Genomic DNA, 22988 nt, shown 5'->3' with positions numbered 1-22988 from the left:
GATGGTGAGGGAAGAACCAAGGGCCGCTTTAGATATCACTTGCCACTGATGTTAGCCGTGTTCAAGAACAAGACTCAGGTCGCTAGGTTCACAGCACGGTGCCACAACCACTTTACATGTGTATATATCGTTACTGTACAGCCCTTTTTGCTAATCCACTGGCTGATCGAGGGCCTCCCCACACCGTGCGAGTCACGGGCGTTGTTTGACCATACTTCACCACGCTGGTCAGTGCGAGTTAGTGAAGGTGGGGAGCGAGAGACAAAGCATCACAATGTTGCCCCAGAACCTCTGACGCCCGTTTTATACACGATGGTCACCCATCCATGCGCTATCATGGCTCCATCCTGCTTAGCTTCCGAGCGAGATCCGTTGAGATCGGGTGCATTGCGAGTGATTTGTTCAAACGCGATGCAACGATATAAAACAACTGAAATAATATACTTGTGGATGTAGATCGCACACTACGGCATCAGAGTCGAGTGGATGCCCAGTTTGGATTACACGCGTGTGATGATTGGAGTGTAGGGAGAAGTCCTTGCTTTCTCTAGGGACATCGCACGTCTGTCTGTACGCAGAGAAGTGCAAACACCGCGGTGAAATGAAGCCAACGCTAGGGTTATAAAGTACTTTGGGCAAAATGACCCACAGTGGCACATGACTCACGTATTATTGATGAGAAGTTTCCACGTGAACGACTGGATTATGCTGCGAGGACAAAACCAAACACAGAAACATAATCTTAATGTCCATGATATAATGTGGGATTGGTGGCACACGCCTGCAATTCAGTGCTTTGGAGTTCAAGGGTTGGTGGACCATATAGGTTGTGTGAATACTCAAACATTCTGGGTTGGTCAGGAGATTACAGTACACCAATTGGGATTGTAAACCCATCTGTGCGCGATAACCTCACATGTTTTTTTTTCTATAGGTAATCTGGCTTCCTCGTGCACACGCAAAATATTAATAAAATATATAATTGCCCGAATATTGCAATATAAGACTCTCCTGCAAAAAAGATTCCTCATTCTGTAACTCAGTGAAGCTTTGTTGGATAAATGAATAATGTAAAATTCCTCAAGGCTACTAGATCCCATGGGATATATATTTAACAGACTCCTACAAAAGCCAAATTGAAGCAGTGAAGGGCTCTTCCTGACCAAAGGAGATTATGAAGCTGAGTGATGTTAAATGACTGAGCCATCGTGAGCGAAGATTAGATTCCACGTGTTTTGCGGGAGGACTCTCATACGTCATCATCACAGGCACGGGTTAGACACATTTTTTTCGCGTCCACATTCTATGCCATCCTTTATTACTCTCTTCAAGCTAATTGCTCCGACCACTTTTGGTTTATTGCTGCGGGGAAAAAAAAAAACATGCCGTCCTGTAGCGCCGGCTCCGAACATAATCGGAGCCTTTGTGGAGTGGTAGTGCCAGTCTCCTGGTGAAACTTCCCACAGCCGCTGTGTTTTTGCTAATGAAATCAGAACAAGCTGAGGAGCACGGCATGCCAAAACGTCGAATTTTGGCAGTGAGTATTTTACCTTAATTAGTAAAAAAAACAGAAAGGAAAGAGGGACGGCCTTCAAGGGACACATCGGAGTGAAGAGGAAACATAATTTAACAGAAACATACGTTTCTCTGTGTATGAGGATGTTTGAAATGGCTCGTTCAATTTGATTAATTTCAATAATGTTTGTGGAGAAATATGAAGCAAAAGCGGATGTGGTGGAGTGAGCTATAGCATGTGTAGGCATTCATCGAGGAGTGGATTGAGAATACATTATTTTTGCATGTGGACATCAGACAGCTAGATGGATAGCCTCCGTGTGTTCGTTGTTCACCATAGAGCCATTTTGCATATGTTTGACAATGCCATTCCCACAACCAGGATATTACAGAGAGCATGCTGTATGTTGTAAAGTGGACGTAGATCATGAAAGAATTAGGTTATTTTGTAGGCTAACTTAAATGAAACTTGTAAAAAAATATTCGGGACTAAGTTACAAAAAAATACTGTAGAGTTATCTAAGGTCATCCAGTTCACCCTTGTAAAAAAAAAACGAAAGGTCACCAAACTAATGTGTTTTAAACAAGGACATGTTTCATAAATGTTGCACAAACAACGAGCAGTGGCGTAAATGCACATTTTTAATAACCACACCAGAGGAATATTTGGTAGTAGGAAAACACTTTAGGTCAAAGCCCTTTTCCTCAACAGGCAGAGGACAGAGAGATCGACCGACTCAAGAAAAAAACTCGTGAAAATTTAGGGTGAACGGCTTTCAATCGGCAAATTAGCAAATTTTCCAGTAAAGTGGGCCCTTCATTCCAAACCCCGTAAATGCACTCATGTTCCGTGTCTACCGACGCCTCCGGCCCCCGATTACACACGCGGTATCCGCGTGTCTGATACCCGCTAATGACCAGATTACACACGGCTGATGTGGACAAGGCTACCTCCACCCCACCCACCCTGCTGCCATCTGCTCACGCCGCTCATCCCATCAGGAGCTCTCCACCCTCACGAGTCGACCCGGCATCACTGCCTCCTTGCCCAAAGCCCCCCCCCCCCCCCCAAAACCAGGCTACCATAGCGGCAGGCACTTGCTGCTAATGCTACTGCTGCTGTGCGGGGAGGGTGTACGTCGGGGAAGTGCTGTGGCGGCTTGGTTGGCTGGGGTTAGGGTGGGGAGGTCGGGGCAGGGAGGAGTGGGGTGGTGGTGGTGGGATGTGGCAGACGCCGTGGGGTGGAGCTGCTTTCTCTTCTCTCCGAGCCTCGCAACTTGACTTCTGGTACAGTAGGAGCGCTGGCCATACATACACGCACGCGCGAGGGGTATCTGCCGTCTTGTACGTAGGGATTCGCCGGGGAGCAGCGGTAGGTACGAGGCGGTGTTGTGTGCGCGCTCCCCTTTTGTGCCTCGCGGCTCGCGGTGTTGGCTGCCCGAATTTTTGAGATCCCTGCCTCGGGAGTTTGTTCACGCCCACGCAGAGCGAGTCAAGGTAAGAGGGCTGCCGGCCTCTTCACTCTGTGATAGAATAAAATTGAGAGGTACCTTGCTTTGCCATGCCTTGCCTGCCTGAGTGCCTGCTGGAATTCTTTCAATTAACGGTGGACGAAGGATGGAACACACGCGCGACGTTTGTCGAGACACGTTGTGCTAAGCGGGCTGTTTCGTGGGAAATACTGTGTTGAGAAATATGTAGACACGTGTATGTATGAATAAAGGTATTTCACGTCTCGTATGAATGCTTTACAATCTACGTTACAATGGAATGTGAAAATGGCCCTTCGGTTATGTGAATGAAAACAGCTCTTCCAATTCATTACGAGTGGCTTTAGGGGAATTTCAAATGTGTGTTTTCAGCTTTTCAGAAATGTATATTTCAAAGAAGTTAACGTGATTTCCCTGTTCATATGAGCACTGAGGTATTTAGTGCGCTTCTGTTTACAGGCATATGGCAGCGGCGAAGTCTATTCACAGAACAACCGCGGTTGACTTCCTCCCAAAGTGGTTCTCGTTTTATCAACTACAGATGGATGATGGGCCGAATCAACCCCGGACTATAGATTTGAACTCGAAAACTTCCAATTGCGTACCGCTCGATGTGCCGCTGAGCCAGCCACCGTTCCATAGCGACACCTGGTTGGAAAGGAAGCTCGTAAAAGTATTCTTGATTTATATATCATTAAATAGACCGTGTTTAATAACTTGAGAAGCCTACACAAGTGTTCACAACAGCAGGGAACTCTTGGAAAAAGAACACATGTCTTTCCTTCCAGCAGGATGTTACGCATTGCTCATAATAACAAGCAGGGGCTTTCATTGCAAATGTGTTTAATAAAGTATTACGTGGAACTTCTTTCGCACCGTACGTAGCCAACCGTGCTAACCGTAGGTGCGTATATGTGTGTGTGTGCCGGCGAATATGCGTCAAGATGTATAGAGGTTTCCATGATCCGCACGGTTTGGTATAAATGGCTCTGGGCGCTCACGAAAATGATGCATTCATGCTGTGGTGGTGAGGGGGGGGGCTCTCTCAGGGGCATGTGTAGAGCAGGGAAACCCAGAGCAGTCGAGGTGGTCTCTGGGTCTGACTAAGCCCTGTCTGGCTCGTCACGGCCTCGAAGGCCGTGCCTGGCCGCGTGCCAACCAAGCCAGAGCACCCTTCGCTAATGGGCACGGACACAACAGCGCAGGGCACGCCGGTCCCGCATTAAGCGAACAAACGGCACCGGCCCTAATCGTGGCAAACACAACGGCGGTTGTTTTTGTACTTTGTATTGGTAGAGGATCCATTCTTTTTTTTGGCGCCGCTCCTCCTCCTCCTCCCGCCCTGCTTCACACCGCCCTCGGCGCGTCCTTTCGCTCGCAAAAGTCTGGGGGGGGGGGGGGGGTTGGGGGGTCTCTCTTCGTCGAACGCGCGACGGTGTTGTATGCCTCGAGGGACGGGGCGAGCTGGGCTCTCCTTGCAATCCGCGTGTTCGTCACCGCCCGCGCGCTCTACAGTGCTCTGAGTTCTGCGTCGCTGATCTGGAATGCGTGTACGACAAGTCCGCCCCCCCTCCCCTCCACCCATCTCCCCACAGCCATGCATTTAAAGTGGCTTTGTATTAGCAGCCGTGCCCACCTCGCAACGACGATGACCCATGAGCGGTGGTGGTGGCGGCGGCGGTGGTGGTGGTGGGAGGCGAGAGCCAGGACCGTTAATTAGATTGAGCGGCCGTTCGCCCGCCTCCCCCCTTAAGAGTTGTCGTATACGCGGCTGGTGGCCGTTGTATGATGCTGCTGCTGCTGTCACTGCGTTCGTTACGTGAGCGTCAATCTAATAGCACGCCGTCTTCTTTTTAGAGCACTCTGCATTGTCCCGCGAATTCGCGTGGGCGTGCGTTAGGGACTCGCAAGGAAAAGCGACGGGACGTGATTTAATTTTCTGCACTTCATTTATGGTCACAGGACGCTTTTGTAAGTTTTATGGTTTTCTCGAGATGAACTTTAGCCTTTAGTAAACTTGAACTCGACTCCTGTGAGACTGTACGGGACAACATTGTAATGCGTTTTTCATGAAGTCCTCGTGCAAATGTTTTGAATTTGCATGCACGTAATTTGAGTACAAGATGATAGCAAAAAGAAAACTTTTTTAACGTCACTATGGTAGTTACATTTTACAGATTTATGGAAAGGGTTTATGGTGCGTCTTGGGGCCGTTTCATTGGATAAAAGTTCAACATGCATACATAGCTACAAGATTTTCAGTTTTTTACTCAACTTTAGCTCTCAGTTTCTGAAAAATCTCCCAGTGCGTGGGAGTGAAACGTCGGACATAACGCTGAACCAGCATGCGGCACGACCCGTAAACACATTGGGACAGCTATGCAGCTCGACGCGCCAAAACCCACGCCCCCCTATTTCTCCTTCACATTTTAGATTTTTTTTTAAAACACCACGTTGGCGACACGCCCAATTGTGGTCACAGCAACGTTGCTCCTCCCCCCCCCCAACAATCTGACGAAGAGAAACATCTGACCAACAAATCAATCGGGCCCCGTACTGCCGAACGTTCACCAAAAAGGAGGCAATGTGACAAACACACCACCTTGATGACGACCATGACACAGCAACAGCAGCAGCAGAAACGCAGATTCGGTGTAAAGGGCACACCACGCACACGGAGCACGTTGCACGCAGCAGGAGACAATCATCTTCTTATGAGTCTCTACAGACGTCGACACTGAATCGTGGAAATTCGCCGCGCGACAATAAGACCCATTCAGCCTGCTGGGCTTTTGGAGGTCTGCGTCGATCAAACGCCGGATGTGTTTGCGCGCGTGTGCGTGGCTCACGGTTCCTGATGGTTGCCGTTAATGATCGTAGTTGCACGACTACCTGCCAACTTGGATTCGCTCACCTGGTGGAGGTGTGGCGCTTAATCCGCGGTTTCCATTGTCCTCCTGGGTACAGGTGCGTCCTGATTGTCATCGCTTTTTCGCACCCGCAAGCTCGAGTGGGGTTTATTTTATTGTTTTTTTATACTTCTGGCTGGTGAAATAGAATGACGATTACTCAAGCACGCACCGTAATAGCTTATGCAAGTGAAGATTATAGGTTTGTTCTGGTTGAATAGCTGCAGGTTGTAATTAAGCCATTTTTGAAAGGCGTTATTCATCTGACTTACATCGAGGAACCGTGAGAGAAGGAGACGACTTTGGGAGGCCTTCATCCAGCAGTGGATCGATCGTGGCTGACGATAATTGGTCTGAAATGGCAATGCAATAAGACATGTTCAATTAAGCCTTAATCATATTTATTGTGTATAATCTTCAAAACTATTGTCAAACCTCAACTGCAGAAAACTAAATAATAATGATTATTTACAGTCTGTTGAAAATCCACTACTTGATGAAGGCCTCACCGTGCTGTATCGGTGATGGGGTTGTTTTGCCATACTTCACCATGCTGGGTAGTCCGGCTTGGGGCAGGAGGTGCCTGGGTTCAGTTTCAGATATCACTCGCCAATGATGTTAGGTGTGGTCGGGAATCAAACTCAGGTCTGCAGCACGTTTTCTCCCAAAAATCAGAAGAACCCAAACATTGGCAATAAGCCAATCGGGTTCATATTGTCTAATGTTTGCAAATAAGCTCCTGAAAAATGCCGCAGTTCAGTGCACCAACCACTATGCCATTGCGGCCTCCACTGACTTAATAGGCAGCACTAAGGACTACCACATGACCCCATTATAAATTATATTTCTGCGCCAGTGCACCCATCCGATTTCCATGACTGTATTTTTAGGCGAATGCAAGCCGAAATAAATCGATGAAAATGCGCGAGGACTTACATTTTTAATGCACCTTTCACCGAAGAACGCGAGCATCTGTTCGATTACATGCTTACGCGTGCACACACACACACGATGTATTTCGCCGCCACTAATTGCAGGTATCCTCTGTCATGTGCGGCAGAACGCTGTAGCGCGTTCAGGTCGGGTACAACAGGAATCCTAGCACTCCTTAAGTGCCTGCTACATAACAAGCTCAGATGCATTCCAGTTTCAAAGTGGCTATCAGGAAGCCTGATCGAAATAAAAAAATGCTTAGGCCCAAGAGGGCCTCCCAGACTCACTATAGCTTGGGCCACTCCGAAAATAAACCACAGGGGCACGGGGGGTTGTGTGGGCGCATTGCTCTCTTTGCGTAAATCGAGCTGCGAACGCGTTCGTCTTCCAGCTGGTGATGTCACTGCATGCAAGTGTCTCGCTCATTCCGTGTGACTTTTGAACCGGTGGCAATTAGATTATGTCATCTTCCCACGCGTGTCCATGTCACTCGGTTGAGTCTGATGAACCTCATATTTATCTGCTTGTGATTATAGACTGCACTTGCGAAGAACGAAACCCCCCACCCAAAATTAGCATTTCATATACGTGGCAATTTTAAGGTGTGCCAATTAATGGCTATGTTTAAACGAGACCATTTACAGTGGAAATTGCTCAATTATGTTTTCCTGCCATTACGCTAACTGGCACGTAACTCCCTTCTTTGACTAGAACATATTTCTGAGCAATAGATGCCTAGAATGGGTCATTTAAATGATTATACGACATTTTCTATCAAGCACAATACGTTACATTGCAACACGTTAATTCAAAAGTCACAATTTAGCGTATTACTGGAGTAAATTGATTTTTTTTCCCTGTGGTTCAAATAAGATGCAATTTTTGGATTTAAACAACATCCAAAAATGCAAGCGCTATCTCAAGATGTTGTACATAAGAAGGGAAAAACACTGGGGACATAATTAATCTATAGAGAGAAATGGCCCTTGGGTTATAAGCAGAGACACAACACAAGGACAGTGTTGAAACTGAACTTGAACAGGGACAGGGAGTCGACAGCATGGATGGCTGGGGATGGAGCATGGAATTCTAGACCGTGGGTGCAGCAGAGGAGAAGGAGCAATCAAATGACACTCAACATTCTCCCACAGTTATCAATGTCACATTTTAACAATATGACATTGCTTCGTGTGTAACCCAAGCATGTTGACTGCACAGCAGCTTCTTGATGGAAAGGCACACACTGTGGCTTTTGTAGTCACGTGTTCACCTTAGTTCCAACATTTAAACAGTGCTTCTCAAAGTTGGAGAGCACTGCTTCTAGAGTGTCGCAACTTACAACTTACCTTTATGCTGCATTAACTTTATACTGCATTAACAGTGCACTTTACGGTAAGAGTTGGCACGCAAGCATACTCGCTCATACACAGACGACGCATTCCATGTGAATGAGCAGAGAGATTTTATGTTTGTAAATTGCTGTTCAGCTGATGCGGGGCTCGAGAAACAAGGAGCAAAACTCGCATGAAAAGTACCGCTTTTTTGTGCTTTAAGCAGTGTAAAGTGGCAACGCTCCAATTTTGACCCTTTTGTGGTGTGCTAACTGGTATTCAACTACCACAAATAATAATTATGTACAGACCCTCTGTCAATCGTCTGCTGGATGAAAGCTTCCCCCACACACTGTCAGTCATGGGGGTCGTTTGACCACAATTCACGATGCTGGCCAGAGCCCATTGGCGAAGTGGGGGCCCAGAATCACTTCAGGGTTTTACTCAAAACTGCGATCGGACATCAAACTCCCGATGCCCGCGGTTCGCAACGCCATGCGCTTGCCCTGCAGCAGCAGCAGCAGCCGCCACAAAGTGCCCGTGACGCCACCGCGGCGCCTGTGCCAGCCGAAGTGCACTTTTATGGTCACGTGCAAATGTCAAAAGACTCACCGGCACGTGGTCGCAGGGCAGACCCAGGTGCCGTGGGTTGACGGAGTGAATGAGATACCACTGTTCCACACACTCCATCGAATTTACTCTTAATTTGCCAAAATGAGGAGCTTTCCGCAATATCTTTCTTGGCTTAAGCCGCTCTGCCAGACACACGCGGGTACAAAGTGTAGCTAACTTGTTTGGGGTGGTATGAACGTAAATGGCACGAAGCGACGTGAGGGCCAAAGTACAGCTTGTTTTGCTGTTTACGGGAAAATAAAGCAATGTGCTTCCAGGTTACAACTGATGTCGCATCGTATGACTACAGGCTGCCCATTGTTATATTCACCATATCCGAGGACTTAGCTGCATTTATGTGTTCCTTGGCAAATCTGCTTTCAGCAGTTTACCAGCTAAACATTTGTCCCATTGCCAACCGAGCATGGCATGTATTTTCATGATCATACTCTGCTTCGGAGAGCTCACGTTGAAGTGATGCGACGGCGCACTTGAGTCACGTACAAATACTTTTCTTCTTCTTGTTGACAAATGTGACCCGTATTTGCCGGTTGACCTTTGCAAGCAACATTTGTCACTAGCTGAATGACAAGTCGAAATTCCATATTTGGGTTTGACTGATTACCAAATAAGTGATGTTTGGTTTTAAAGAAATTCTTAATCAGATGCGTGGGCGCGTGTTTGTACTTCTCCAATTCCACCCCCCTGTAACTGTTCCGAAATAAATAAATATATATAGCGTCACATGCTACGTTCACGCCCATTGCGTCAGTGTTCTTGCTATGATATCCTCCCCTGTTGCTTCCCTGTAAAGTCACCGTTCCGTACTTGCGCTGTTCCATGTAACAAAAAAATGTGGCTCTTAAAGTCTGTTAAATATTGGATATGGCTCACTGTACAACCCAGTGAGATCTGAATAGCTCATGAGGTCATGGTCTGGCTTTTATCCACAATTTATCTTTAGTTTTTAACGAGAGATGATAAATTATGCGTGTTATATGGTGTGTGTTTGTTTGGGTCAATTTTTATTTTAAGCAAAGCACCCTGGCGTCAATTGCAGAATGTTTGAACTTCTTTCGCACCGTACGTAGCCAACTGCGCTAATCGGAAGTGCGGGGGAAGGATAACAAACTTAACACTAATAGCAGTTCTAAAACTATTAAGTTTTAATTTAGAAATGAGTTTTCAAACCGGAAGCTGTGTAACACAAAATGCCAAGGATTAATGACATCGCGATCTGATTCTTTGCCAATGTTTACGAGAGATGGGCAATGACATTGTGACCTTTTTTGGCATTTGTTGTAATGAGAATAATAATATTCATAACATGCGAACATCACGTGTGCAATTTTTAAGCCATGTGTCAATCTATTACTGGATGAAGAAGAGGTTCCGTTATCATTGGCCAATTATGTTAGCCACGGCAGAGATTCAAACTCAGGGTTGCTGGGTTCAAATGGCGCAATGCGCGAAGCACCGCTGGACTGCTCCACCCCAAGAATAATGGAAATTATTTACCCAGAGAAGCCTGTGTAAATCAATTATTTACACAGGCTTCTCTGGAGCGCTCTTCCCTCCGATGTTAGGAAGCCACTGGGCCGATATGCACTTTTAAATAATTTAGATTTAAAACTCACTTCTTCAGATCTGCTTTTCATGTTTAGTTTGTTGGCCTTCCCGCGCACCTCCGATGAGCGAAATAAGTTTAACATACATGCAAGACTCATTCTCAGCAAGGTCTTGCACTGGGGATGTTTGGCCAATACCATTAATGAGTGTTTGGCTCTGTATGGGAGGAAGTTAGGAGTACCGGGAGAAAATCACACCTTTCGGTAAAGTCACGTAGAATGATATCAAAATCACACCTCTTTGGCCACCGTGCAGGCCCACAGCTACAGCACCTGGCATGACCTGGTGGTCAACCATTCGGATACTAACTAGAAAGAGCTTGATTATGAAGAAGGCCAATTCATAACGTGACACTTTTTTTGCTGATTGGACGTGTCGGGTGGTGGAGGGTTACGACACATTTATAAATAAACGCGATCTAACCCAAAAACCTTTATTATGAATAATATTGGTCGCGAAAGCCTACGTGTTAAGAAGGCCAATTGCCTGAAATGTTACCTATTATAAATTGTTTTCCTTTTAAAGCCATAGTGTTATTGACGACGGTGTTGGATTTGTTTGTGATTTGCGCCTGTTTACCGACTGGCAATGCGGTATCACCAAATAACAAATTACTAACTGGACTCAAGATCGGCTTAGCTTCTGAGATTGTCAAATTTTTTATTGATCTGGTAGAAACAAAATCAGGTCATCATCGCAGAGATTGCTTGTACCCGTTGTGCCTTTCCCGTCATGCTTTCCCTAAAAGCTGCCACAATCCTCGCTATTTGCAGGTTTGAAAGAAAACCATAAAAACAAAACCAATAACAACAAAAGACCACTCCTAATCACCAAGTGCAAGACCGATACGCTTACAAATGCCACATTCTGGGAGCGTGAGCTGTTGTTAGAATCACACACGCACACCAAAGACCTCGGGGCACACCAGCGTTTAACACGACCCCCTTTCTCTGATCTCCCGTTGTTCGAAACCAGCGCGGAATTCATCCCGTTCATGATCATTGCTCTGACTTTGCTTGGAATTTTACATCGGAGGGAATCTATCAAGCTCCGCCATCATGTTCATCAAGTAATCATCTCCTCTCGTCCGTTGAAGTGACCTCGGCAGTAGCTCTGTGACATTATCTTCCAGGGACGTTTTCCCACACTGGCTCATACACTGCGAGTTATAGAGTTCTCTTAAACTCAGGACATTAAGTATAGCCTTGAAACGAATAAATAAATAATATGGTGAGGATTTTTTTAAAAATCATGAAATAGATATATAAATACATCTGTCACTTCTTGGCTAGGCCCCACAGATACAAATGCAACTAAAGAAAATTCTTCCTGCTTAGTTTGTTATCATCATGACTCCAACACAAGTTTGACACTCAGAAAAAGCATTTAAAGCTATGCTCAGACGCGCCATCCATAGCTCACTCGAAGCGATGTTAAAATGTTATCGACTGCCATGACAGTGACATTACTTGAGCGTTACAACGGCTTGCTCGATTACAATTCTATTTTCTGATTAACGAAGCTTCAACCTTGTGTTAGATCGATCGCCTTCGATACACGACCCACGTTGTTATCTACACGATAAGAGATGTTTTCTTTATTAAGCTGCCTCTTCCTTCGAGCAAAGTGACCTGGCACGGCTTTCAGAGGTTGTGACACACCAGAGGGCACAGGGGGGTGGACCGGTTGCCATCGTAGCGATTGTCACTTCCTCTTGGGTAAGTTTTGCCTGGAGCGGCGCCCATGCAGCTGCCGCGCGCGATGAAGACGATTGCTGACAAGTGGAGGAAGCTGATGGGGAAGGGAAGGGGGGTGAGCACGTGGAGTTTTTTTTGAACACGCCGATGGCTCCCTTCAGTGTCAATGAAGTCGGTCAAAGCCATTGGACGCCCGCTGGCCGTGGCGCAGCCCCCGCGGCGGACGTGCGAGCGATGGCCCAGCGGTCTTAATCAAGTGCACGCGCGACGACGTGGGGGGGGGGGGGTCCAGAGGGGGGATGCGACGTGTCTGGTAAACGCTGCGCTGCCATCCCACGCCGTTCCACGCAGCCACCTCCGCCTTGCTCCAGCTTCTGCGGCGGATGATGTCCGTAACCCCCTGGTCATGGCCCTGGAAGGCCTGCTTTCTTTGCCTAGGTATCGTCAGCAGAGGCGTGCTTGTTGTGCGAGATGTAATTGGCAAGAGCACTCAAAATAAACTATCACTTTGATAAAAATCTGATCTGTTGCACGCAGATGTTGCTGAGCACCCTGCGCGTTGTGATGCACGACCTAGGGAAGGCGTATTCCTGTATTTGTCAACAGAGACTGGTCGAGTACGTCGACAATGGGAAAGGGTTTGAGCATGGGATGATTGAGAGAGCACATAATCGGTTACAGCCGAGTTACAGCATTCTAAGTTACACAATGTTTGGTGTGAGATGCGATCCACATGTAGACATCCTCGAAGGAGGGTATGCAATTGTGCTGTACATTTTCTGACTTTCACTGGGCTTTCATTAAGAAATTAGAGAAATAACATACGTTATTTGTAACAAAATTGCCCTGATTTTATTGATTCAAAAAAGTAAAAAAAATAACAACTATCTTCCAATATCGAATGCTTCTGTTTAATGGTTACTACTGGAGTCGAGGCAATTCACAGCAACATGAGGAAATATTTCCTAAACAATTTTTTTTATTGTGAAGGGCAGACGTGAAGATGCACGGTGAAATAATTAAAGCCATCGCACATCGGCAAAACAACATCGGCTTTATATTCTTGGTTCTTTCGGTAAAGCTTTAAATCAAAATTTAGCATCGCCTTTGTAACAACCCATGGGAATGAACTGCAGGAAAACGATTGAAGGCTTTAATAATTCACGTACAAGTAGTTCACAAAAAAAAAGAATATGTTGTTGGACTTAACACAACTGGAAAACACACCAAAATATGGGTATCTTGGGCAATCATTTGAGGCCAGACTATGATCAAAGTGAGCTACATTGTCTTATTTAACTTCTTATATTAATTAGTTTATTTAGTGGTAATACTGTTTGATTTAATGAAGGGCTTGTCTGTTATTCAACAGATACTGTGAGGTAATAATTCAATACTCTATTTAAAAACTAGTCAATCACATTTTTTAAATGTGATTCTCATCAGGCCACGCGGTGTTAAGTGCAGTCTTCAACTCTTATTATCCATCCTATCTCTATGGCCTCCTTATTTACGTGCTATCAAGAATAGTCATTGTCCATAACATCACCTCACTAGATATTTTTACTTTTAAGGCCACAGTGTTATGTCGGTGTAAAAATGTTGATGAAATTAAAGAGGTGCACATGAAGAGGATGGAGCGATTTTTTTTAACGCAAACGTGACAATGAAAGCAACATACCAATGCATCTCAAAAAGAGGGTGTTTTACTGAGTGGGCATTGCATACTGTGGTATATGTACTCTAACAAAGAACGTGGAACACAAACGGAAAGGTTCACCAAAGTGGCACGGAGAGATTCAAATGTATTTACTGTTGGAATAGATCGTGTAGGTATCGTGTGAATTTATTGACTATAAACTTCCACAAACCTGACAAACGCCAATCAAATAAAAGTTGTCAAGTGCGCAAATATTCCAATTTTTTTTTCCCCAGCAAACCAGAATGTTGAAAAGCAAGATTTGGCACACGGAGATGCATGCTGGGAACTGAAACTGGGGGGACAGAAAGAGGCACACGTGGGTCAGAGTAGAACACACAAATTCGTGGCATCACATTGAATGTCAAGGAAAGAAAGTGAGCTTGGGCAGCACACGTCTTTAGGAGGCATGGTGGCTGATGGACAAGACTGGTGATTGAATGGCAGCCGAAAGAGATACTTTCTGAGAGGATTGCAGCTGCAGTGACAGATTGCTGTGATCAGCCAGCGCAGGAGAGGGATGGATTATGGCATCTTAAGACCACCAAAGATGGTGAGGAATTGTGAAGGCCTTCATCCAGCAGTGGACAGTTCATGGCTGTTGATGACTGGAGTCATATACTTCGCTCGACACATTGTTTTATAGACGTGTCTTCATTACAATTTGCAATTTGTCACGTGTAGCTTACGTCAACTTGAAACTTATTGACTGCACCCAAAATCAATGTATTAGCCAAAACATAAAGAACTTCTAAATAATTGTTGTGCTCGAGAGTTGGCTAAGTTTTTTGGACAGCCATCTAGATTTTCACCCCCATCTGTCGCTTTTCCAAACGAACTTCATTCGAATAAACAATAACGGGGCCAAAATGCACAACTGCGTCACGATATCCATAATGGACGACATGACTCCAATGAGACGGCATCCCCCCACTTGCCATTTGATACGGACAGGAAAGAAGGGAAGATATTTAATACGTTGGCGCACGAAAAGAATGACCTAATGGAGTTAATAACTCATGTTGGCGACAACAACGACTTACAGATGCAGGGCTATCACACAGGCAGGGCCGGATTACCGCATGGGCTTGAGGAGCTACAGCCTGGAACCTCGCATTTTGAGGGCCGGGCCTCCACCACCTCCCATTTACACGCACGGCTCTGTGACGGTTGAAACGCAATACTGTAAGCACGATCATTCCTATTGAACTTTGATTTAGCTTTACCATTCGCACACCACTTTTACAAAACTGGAACTGAAGTGACGGAGCTTCATGACAGTCGAGTGGCTTGACGTCCGCGCATCTGTGAGGGCGAAACTGCATAAGCGAAGGAATTTAATATACCACTAGTGGCCCCCCAAAACATATATTATCCCCCCTACCCCTTCTGGATTACAGGAAGGCAGACGCATCCTGCGAGCTAACGGAGGCGGGGGGGGTTACGGCCATTGATGTTGGAGGTGGCGCTTGAAGCGGCCACGCTCATCAGCGATGTAACAACACTGCGAAAGAGCGAGGAACGCGGCCAATAAAAAGAAAGGAGCAACAAGGCCAATAAAAGCCAGCGTCGTGCCAACGTGCAGCATCCTCTCAAAGGTTGTGCGGCAGTAAAATGTAACAGCTATGTTGACTCCGGAACAGACCTGTGCAGAGGCCAGACTAATATTAAAACAACTTGTAGCTCTTAAAGCTCTATTACCTGACAGGGGTGATTTAACTTTGTTTGCCCCAGTGATGCTTCTGGGTTCTCTTAAAAACTTTAAATGCGTCGGCGCTCGTACGAGGTTAAGGGATGCACCCACCGTTCCTGTTCGAGTAATACTTGTGTTTCGATGTGAATGCTCATTGTGCCAACTATGGGATATTATTCGTTAAGTTGGTTGATGCAACTTACTGCTAATTTTTTGAACGGTACACCTATGCTCCGGAAAACAAAGGCCTTCTATCAAGAACCCGAGTTAAAAGTGATTCATACTTAATATTTGGGTCAGATTGCCACGTGAGGAAAATGCCAATGTGTGTCGTACACCCTCCCTCCACCTGACACAGCCAAACAAAGTTGTCACTGAAACAAACGTGCCAAGTTATTATTGCATCAGTACAGCAGTGTGTGTGAGAGAGAGCGATGCGCACATGTCGTTTAACAATTTTGCAACGAGCATCTACAAAATGGGACCTTTTTTGCCAGTATCAAAGTATGAAAAAATCTAAATAAGTTTTACCCTTTCTGGCAATAAAACAGGTGTTAAAATGTTCAAACACTAAATATAAACATTTTGCAACGAATTGTGTTTGCATTAATCGCACGAACTTGTCGTGAACATGCAAACAAATGGCCTTCTTTAGGACTTAGTCTCAACAGGGCCTAGTCTCAAGGCTGTCTCTGGTGTAGGCCAATCCGTTTCAAAGACAATGCCATATATTATCCGAGCATGTTTGTTTGCATGTCCACCACAAGTACTGTGTGTGGTTAATGCGAACTTGAATCCTTGCATAAGGTTTATATTTGGTGTTTGAACATCTTAACACCTGTTTTATTGCCAGAAAGGGTAACACCTATTCTTATTTTTTTTATAATTTGATAGACGTTTCGCTGGGAGTTGCAACCAGCATCGCCAGGTGATTTCCAAAATTATAAAAAATAACACTGGCCGCGAAGGCCTGTGTGTTAAAATTTCCCGAGTCGCTGTGTTAGTGGTGGCTTCTTCTCCTCTGCTGCCCCTACAGCCCCCCCCCCCCCCCCATCAAATAGCCTCTCACGCCATGCAGGTCAGGGGGTCTATTTGACCATACTTCATCACGCATGGTCAGTGCGAGCAGGTAACATGGGAGGGCGGGTGAGGGCTGCTTCACATATCGCTTTGCCACCGATGTTATCCATGGCCCTGAGTTGAACTCAGGTTACTACCACAGTGCACTAACCGCTGCAGCACCACTCACTCTGTACAAGACAAGACTCACTGAAAACTATAATTACACGGGAAAAGGCACCTAACAGCTATACTTGAAACATGTGGAATGCTTTTAGCAACCAATCAAAATGTGAATACATCTTTAAGGCTCTGCCTATAATGGCCACATTTGGTGAACTGCATGTAACATTCCTCCCAGCTGTAATAACGGACTTGGATTTGGGCAACTTGCAGTGCCCTTAAATAGAGCATCGTCTTGGCTAGGGGTTGTACAACCTAGCTTCATTAAACGTGGCATATCCAGTGAGTTGTATTTATGGATCATTTACGCAAGAGATGCAATTGCGGCTTAGAAGGCATCAGCAAAAAGTGATCGCATCTGTGCGTGCGTGTAAGCATGGTGCAAATTCTCCGCTGTTCCCACAGATAAACGGGGGTCTGCAGCCAAACAACTGCTCTTTGTACAAGTCTTATGTACAGCCCTTTTGTCAATCCGCACTACTCGATGAGGGCCACAAAGGTAAGCGGGGGCTATTCGACCACGCCATTACCATTCTGGTCGGTGTGGGTTGGTCAAAGGAGAGAACATGGACTGGTCTCGATTTCATTCGCCACTGATGTCAGCCGTGGACGTTATCTCAAATTTAGGTCACCGGGCTCATAGTCACGTGCACCAACTGCGGCCCCACCACCTCTCTGCGGATAGAGCGCGTGCATTCAATGTATACATCATTTTTTATAAAAACCCTGCGTGTGCGTGCGCGTATTGGGAGTGGTAGTACAACGTTAAACCCGAGTTCGATTCCCGCCCACGGCCAACACCAGGGACGATTATCTGAAGGGTTTCTGAGCCTCCTCTAGGTCGACTCAGCCTCAAAATAAGTACCCGGTGCGGTGTGTAAAGAAACACCGCCACCAGGGAGACAAAGGCGGTGCCGGCCACCCACCCCCTGGTGCGCCATTCCCGCCTCAATAGGTGCTCGCTAACGGCACTTGCCCCGACAGTCCGTCGGCTATACGGGGGATCTTTGTCTTTGTTCGCGCGCGTGCGCGTGTGTGCGTGTGCGCGCGGTTGCCTTTGCGTGACTGGCATGAGAGCGACGCGATCGCATAATCAAGTCGCGTGTCAATCACCACTGGGCGCGCGGTGTCTCGCGCGTGGGTTGGCAGGCATCACCGCAGCGCGGGCGCGCGCGACCCTTTGCGTCATTTTATTTTACCTCTCCAAAGGTGGCTAGTGGAGGGGGGGGGGTGCCCTGTGCAGCAAGGACCCCATAACTCCGTCAGCCCTCGCCGCTTCATTCAATCGTGACCCACGACGTCCTTACGACTGGCTGAGTGATGCGCAGTGCGAGGGACGTGCGGTTCCCACTCGGGAGGGCTGCGTGTTATTTTTTACCCATTGGGTGTTTTGTTTGCTTGTTCTGTGCACAATACACGTGCGTGTATATTTCAAGGTTTGTTTTATAGATCCTTTAAGAATCTTGACATTGTAATTGATAGATGGGAAATGAAGTGGGTAAATAGGTAGGTGTGTGGGTAGATAGATAGCTAAATGATTAAATGGATACATAGGTAGATAGGTTAGTGGGTAGGTAAGTGGGTAAATTAATAGTTATGAGCATAGGTAGGTACATAGGTACGTTGGTTGGTAGGTTAATCAGTGGGTGGGCGGGTAGGTAAGGTGGATAGGTGTACTATCAACCAGCGTCTTTAGCGAGCACAAGTTAACGTTCTGAGCAACAACCAAGCTAACAGTGTGCTTGCAGAGGGTTTGTGAGCACAGGCTCACGTGTTGTTCTGGTGAACATGCGCGTTCAGGGACGCACACGACGCTGCGTGCAGGCACAAATGGAGGCACGCGTGCGGTGGCCTAATGTAAGCACACGGAAGTGCAAACAAATCCATCGTTTTGTCGACTCCCCATGCATAAAACTTGCAGAGATATGCAAACTACGCTTGCAGTCACCGTTTTAAACAAAAACAAAGTAAGAGGCACAGTAGTCTGCAGGAATGTGTTTACACGAGAAAGATTTTAAATCTTAAACCATTTATCATTTTTTTACACAATTGTGACATTGGAATAGTCTACTTAGCTATGACTACACTTGAACAACTTCGAGTGTTACTAAAGTACTGGATGTGTCATTAAAATAAATTGTTATTCACGAACACTTGTAGCAATGCAGTAGAAAAAATACACTCATACAACACCTCCAGTATTTTCATTCTGCAAAGCAAGAACATTTGATTTAAATAGATGAAACAAATTTTGATTTAAAGCTTTCGTGACTGCAGTAATTCATATTCTTAGTTTTTTCGGTAAAGTCACGTTGAAGAGAAACAACAAAATAACAAAATATATATAAAACAATAAAAAAATTCTCACGACGTTTCGACCATAACTCAAACGGTCATCATCAGGTGTGTCGGTTTGCATAAATAAATTTAAATATAAATATTTTGTTGTTTCTCTTCAACGTGACTTTACCGAAAAAACTAAGAATATAGATGAAACAAGTAAATTAAAATTTAAAAAAGAAATGGAATTACTTTGGAACTTTTTCAGCTGCCAAAATAAATATAACTTTGCCTTTTTTTTCCATGGGTTGGATATAAATGTTGATCTTTGTCCAGCCGAGTGCATTTTAGATCAACAATAAAACAAGTTACGTGTTAGAAACACATTTCTCCGGCCAGGAGAAAAAAAAGAAGTGGTTCAATTAGGAAAGAAGAGGCTTTCTCTGCAGTCAAATTAGCAGCACTGCATCACTGTTGTATTTCTGGAAACAAGTTTTGCTTTTTTTTGCGCAGGCGCCGTGGTGGTCAGAGGGCCCCGAGGTGGTGAGATGTTGACTCCCTCGCCTGGTATACAGGAGGTCGTGGGTTCCATCCCCACCCTGACGACTGAATATTTGGAGGTTGCGTGTCTCTCTCCCCGTTGTCGTGTGGATCGTTCTCTGGGTCCTCCGGTTTTCCCCTCCACATTTAGAAATAGGCGTTTAGAGTATTTGGCTGCTTTAAATGTTCACTTAATAAGGCACTTCGTTGAGCGATCATTTGTGGCCAGGTCGTTTCTGAATAAAATATCTGTATAGCTCGGTGGGCCTTACCTGGAAAAATAAAAATAGTTTTTGAGTTATTTTTCATACTTGTGGTACAACCCAAAAAACACGTCAGATAATGAATGACATTGTTCAAAAACTAATTTCTACGCGTAGCTTTGCATACACTTCCTCACAATTCTACGTGGCTCATTTTGAAACCTTACACAGCCACAGGGGTTGGTGAGGGGCTTTTGATAAATCATGAAATATATCCACCCTCTGTCATGTGCTCCGCATGAGGCAATGAGGTGCTAGAGGCTGAGCTGCATGTATACAACATTCTCACCCGCTCCGGATTAATGGATTTGCACCACGAGATCATCACAAACCGCGCTGTCTGCATCGGAGACGAGGGCAAAGGGGCGGCCAGCGATATCATGTTGACTCGGTGTGGATTTACTATTCACACGAGGTGGCGAGTCATAGAAGCCTGCATTGAGGCATTACTAACAAAAACCCAAGCGTTATGCAACTACGGTTACCACCTGTCCTGCTTTTCCGAGGATTGTCCTCTTTTGATCTCTGCCTTTTGAAGTAGCCGTCCTGGGAATTCTGGAAGCTTTTTTCTCCTGGACATGAAACATCCCGCTCCGTGCAAATGCGTTTACGCGCAGTTCTGCACCCTTTCCGGCATTCCGAGATATTCTGTACTCCAAGGCATGTTCCGGTTTTCTGTACCTCAGAGGTGGCAACCCTATATGAAAGGCGGAAGGGGAAGCGCAGAATCGCTCCGTTACTCGATGACTTCTTGACCCAAGGCGACACGAGGCGCCATTTCACGTGGCGAGCTGCTGAAATGTGAAGGCTATAGCTTTCCCGAAGCGGGCTTCAATTTAGACATCTGGGGGCGGGGGGGGGCGGGGGTGGTGTGCCAGTCCTCTCAGCGTTACACGAAAGATGAGCTCGGAGCGGAGCTGAGAAAAATTAGGAGGCGCACACAACAGAGAGGCCCTCAACGGGATACCTTCGACTTACCTTCCGCCTTTTTTTTTAAAGTTATCCATTTGCGTGGAGCAATTGCAGCGCCCCGTGCCTATACCCTGCGCAATAGAGCAGTGGCACAGCTGGTTCGCACACCGTGCCACGAACCCGGCACGTCGGGTTCAAATCCAGGGTCCCGGCTAATTATCGATGACGAAGTGCTATCCGTGCAAAGCTTGGACACCCCTCTCCACGCCTCCGATTAGCACGGTTGGCCACGTACGATTTTCAGGGTTGGCTACGTACGGTTCGAAAGAAGTTCAAAAAGTCATCCGTGAATGATACTAACCAACGTGGTGAAGTTTGCTCAGACATCTGCCAGGACTGGTTTGGGGAGGCTTTCGTCCAGCAGTGGATTGACAAAGTACTGGAAATTAACATCAATATTTAAACAGTCATATCTAAATGTCGCAGTATGGGGGGCGGTGGGGAGGTGGGTGTTAGCAAGCGCACGTGATGACAGCAAAAGAGGAAAGATATTTGTAGGTGTGCATGTATGTGGAGTAAAAAGGACAGCTGTTATGGGCATTAGAGAGGCCTCACAAAAATAGTTCTGTCATCGCACACAACCGGTAGTGGTGGTGTAACGCTGACGGAGGGCAAAGGTTCCTTCTTTGCGAATGTTTTGATCCACAAAATGACAGCGATCGTGCTTGGTGTCTCTTCAAGGGGAAGACAAGCTACTTTGGTTTGACACTACTTACTGTGCACGGTTTGGACATGTAGTTCAAGTGTTATTTTATTTAATTTTGGAAATATATACACTTTTAGACTGGTTTGTAATTTTGAGGACTTTACTGTTTGTGGTGAAAACGTGGTTATTTTGGCACTTACTTCTCGTGAATGAGGCTTTAAAGTTGAAAATTGCCCTCTGACCAACGGCAATAAATGCAAGCATCGATTATTTTAAAATAATTCCCGTACAATCCTAGGGAATAACGATTTTCAAGTCGTGTGAGAGTGCGTGAAATACAATGCGGCTGGATAAATACGAAGTCACGTTGATAGAAAATTAATGGAGCACGACGTTTCGATCGCAACACAAGCAACCGTCATCAGGTGAAACAAAAGAGAGCAGGAGGACTGCTGAGGTCAGCATCGAAACGTCGTGATCTATTAATTTTCTATCAACGTGACTTTACCGAAAGAACCAAAGAGTATGGTTTCCTGCAGTCACGAAAGCTTCAAATCAAGATTCCTATTGAGCTTTTTTAAAATTACGGTAAAGGCAAAAACACTGTGAAATGCGAGGAGGTGCGTAGTATAGCACTTTAGCAGTATTACTATTATATCATGAATGACTTCAGGCCATGACTTCGGTGGCCACGGACATTGCACGTAACATATAAATAGATAAATGAATAAGCAAGTTGAAACATTGTCCGCCTCAAGTGGCCGTGCGAGTTTCCCCCCCCCCCCTCCGAGGAAGAAGAAGTTGAAGGTCGCACGCCACCTCGAGTTGCGATGCAAAGAAGAAATGTACACTCGAGCGGAGAGAGCTGGCAGCAGGTGCAACATAATTTTTTGCTTGTTTATCGACAAACGATAGTCGGGGCACAGCCCCACCGAGGGGAGCGTGGGCCAAAGGGCAGACAGATGCTCCCACCTTGGGGCGAGGAGTTGTCGCGGCCAGCCGGGGATGGCTCGAGGGGTATACAGCTGTGTCCAGGGTTCAGGCTGGCCATAGCCGCCGCCTGCGGCTGACGTTGTTATCATCGGGGACCTTTGGCACCCAACATTTTTTCTGTCATTCGTTACTTGAGAGAGTTGCTGTTGCTGTGAAGAGTTTTTCATAATCCTGTCGGATTTGTTGCCTTTTTCAGTGAGTTGCCTGGCGCGCCTGCAAGGGTGAATTAAAATCTACTCGAACGGACTTTTTTTCACTTTTACTCTTTCTTTCTGAAAGATTCATGTATCATCAGGTCAGCACCCCCGTGGCCCAGGTTAATGGGCTGTCACTGATAACGAAACCCTGACGAGAGGAGCGTAAAAAAAAGAAAATCCCAGGAAAGTGGTGAAGCGAAGGTTATGAATCAAAGTGTCGCTGTCACAAGCCCCGATAAAATCTCCACGATCATTGGGTGTCCCACAGGTCATGTGACCAGAGCGCCCCTTTTTTTCTGTAGAAATATTCCCGCTTGATTTGGCCAAATTCCTTTGCACAGAAACCC

At 46.0% G+C, this 22988-nt stretch overlaps 1 protein-coding gene across 5 annotated transcripts in view; it reads left to right on the top strand.

Moving 5' to 3' along the window:
* The first annotated feature begins 2732 nt into the window (after nucleotides 1-2732).
* LOC116949369 (semaphorin-3A-like) overlaps nucleotides 2733-22988 on the top strand; it is an 83225-nt gene continuing 62969 nt past the window's right edge. The window contains exons 1-2 of one of the 5 annotated variants that reach the window (XM_032966604.2): nucleotides 2792-2887; nucleotides 17156-17249. The gene's annotated coding sequence lies outside the window, so the exon portion shown is untranslated. Of the gene's footprint in view, nucleotides 3013-17155; nucleotides 17250-22988 lie in introns of all 5 variants that reach the window. The other 4 variants (XM_032966607.2, XM_032966611.2, XM_032966608.2 and 1 more) reach the window with 4 other exon arrangements.

This window comes from Petromyzon marinus, chromosome 36 (genome assembly GCF_048934315.1).
Source record: "Petromyzon marinus isolate PM22_M1 ecotype Great Lakes invasive population chromosome 36, UKy_Petmar_22M1.pri1.0, whole genome shotgun sequence".
NCBI classification, from domain to species: Eukaryota; Metazoa; Chordata; class Hyperoartia; order Petromyzontiformes; family Petromyzontidae; genus Petromyzon; species Petromyzon marinus.
This window is presented reverse-complemented; position numbering and strand designations above follow the sequence as displayed.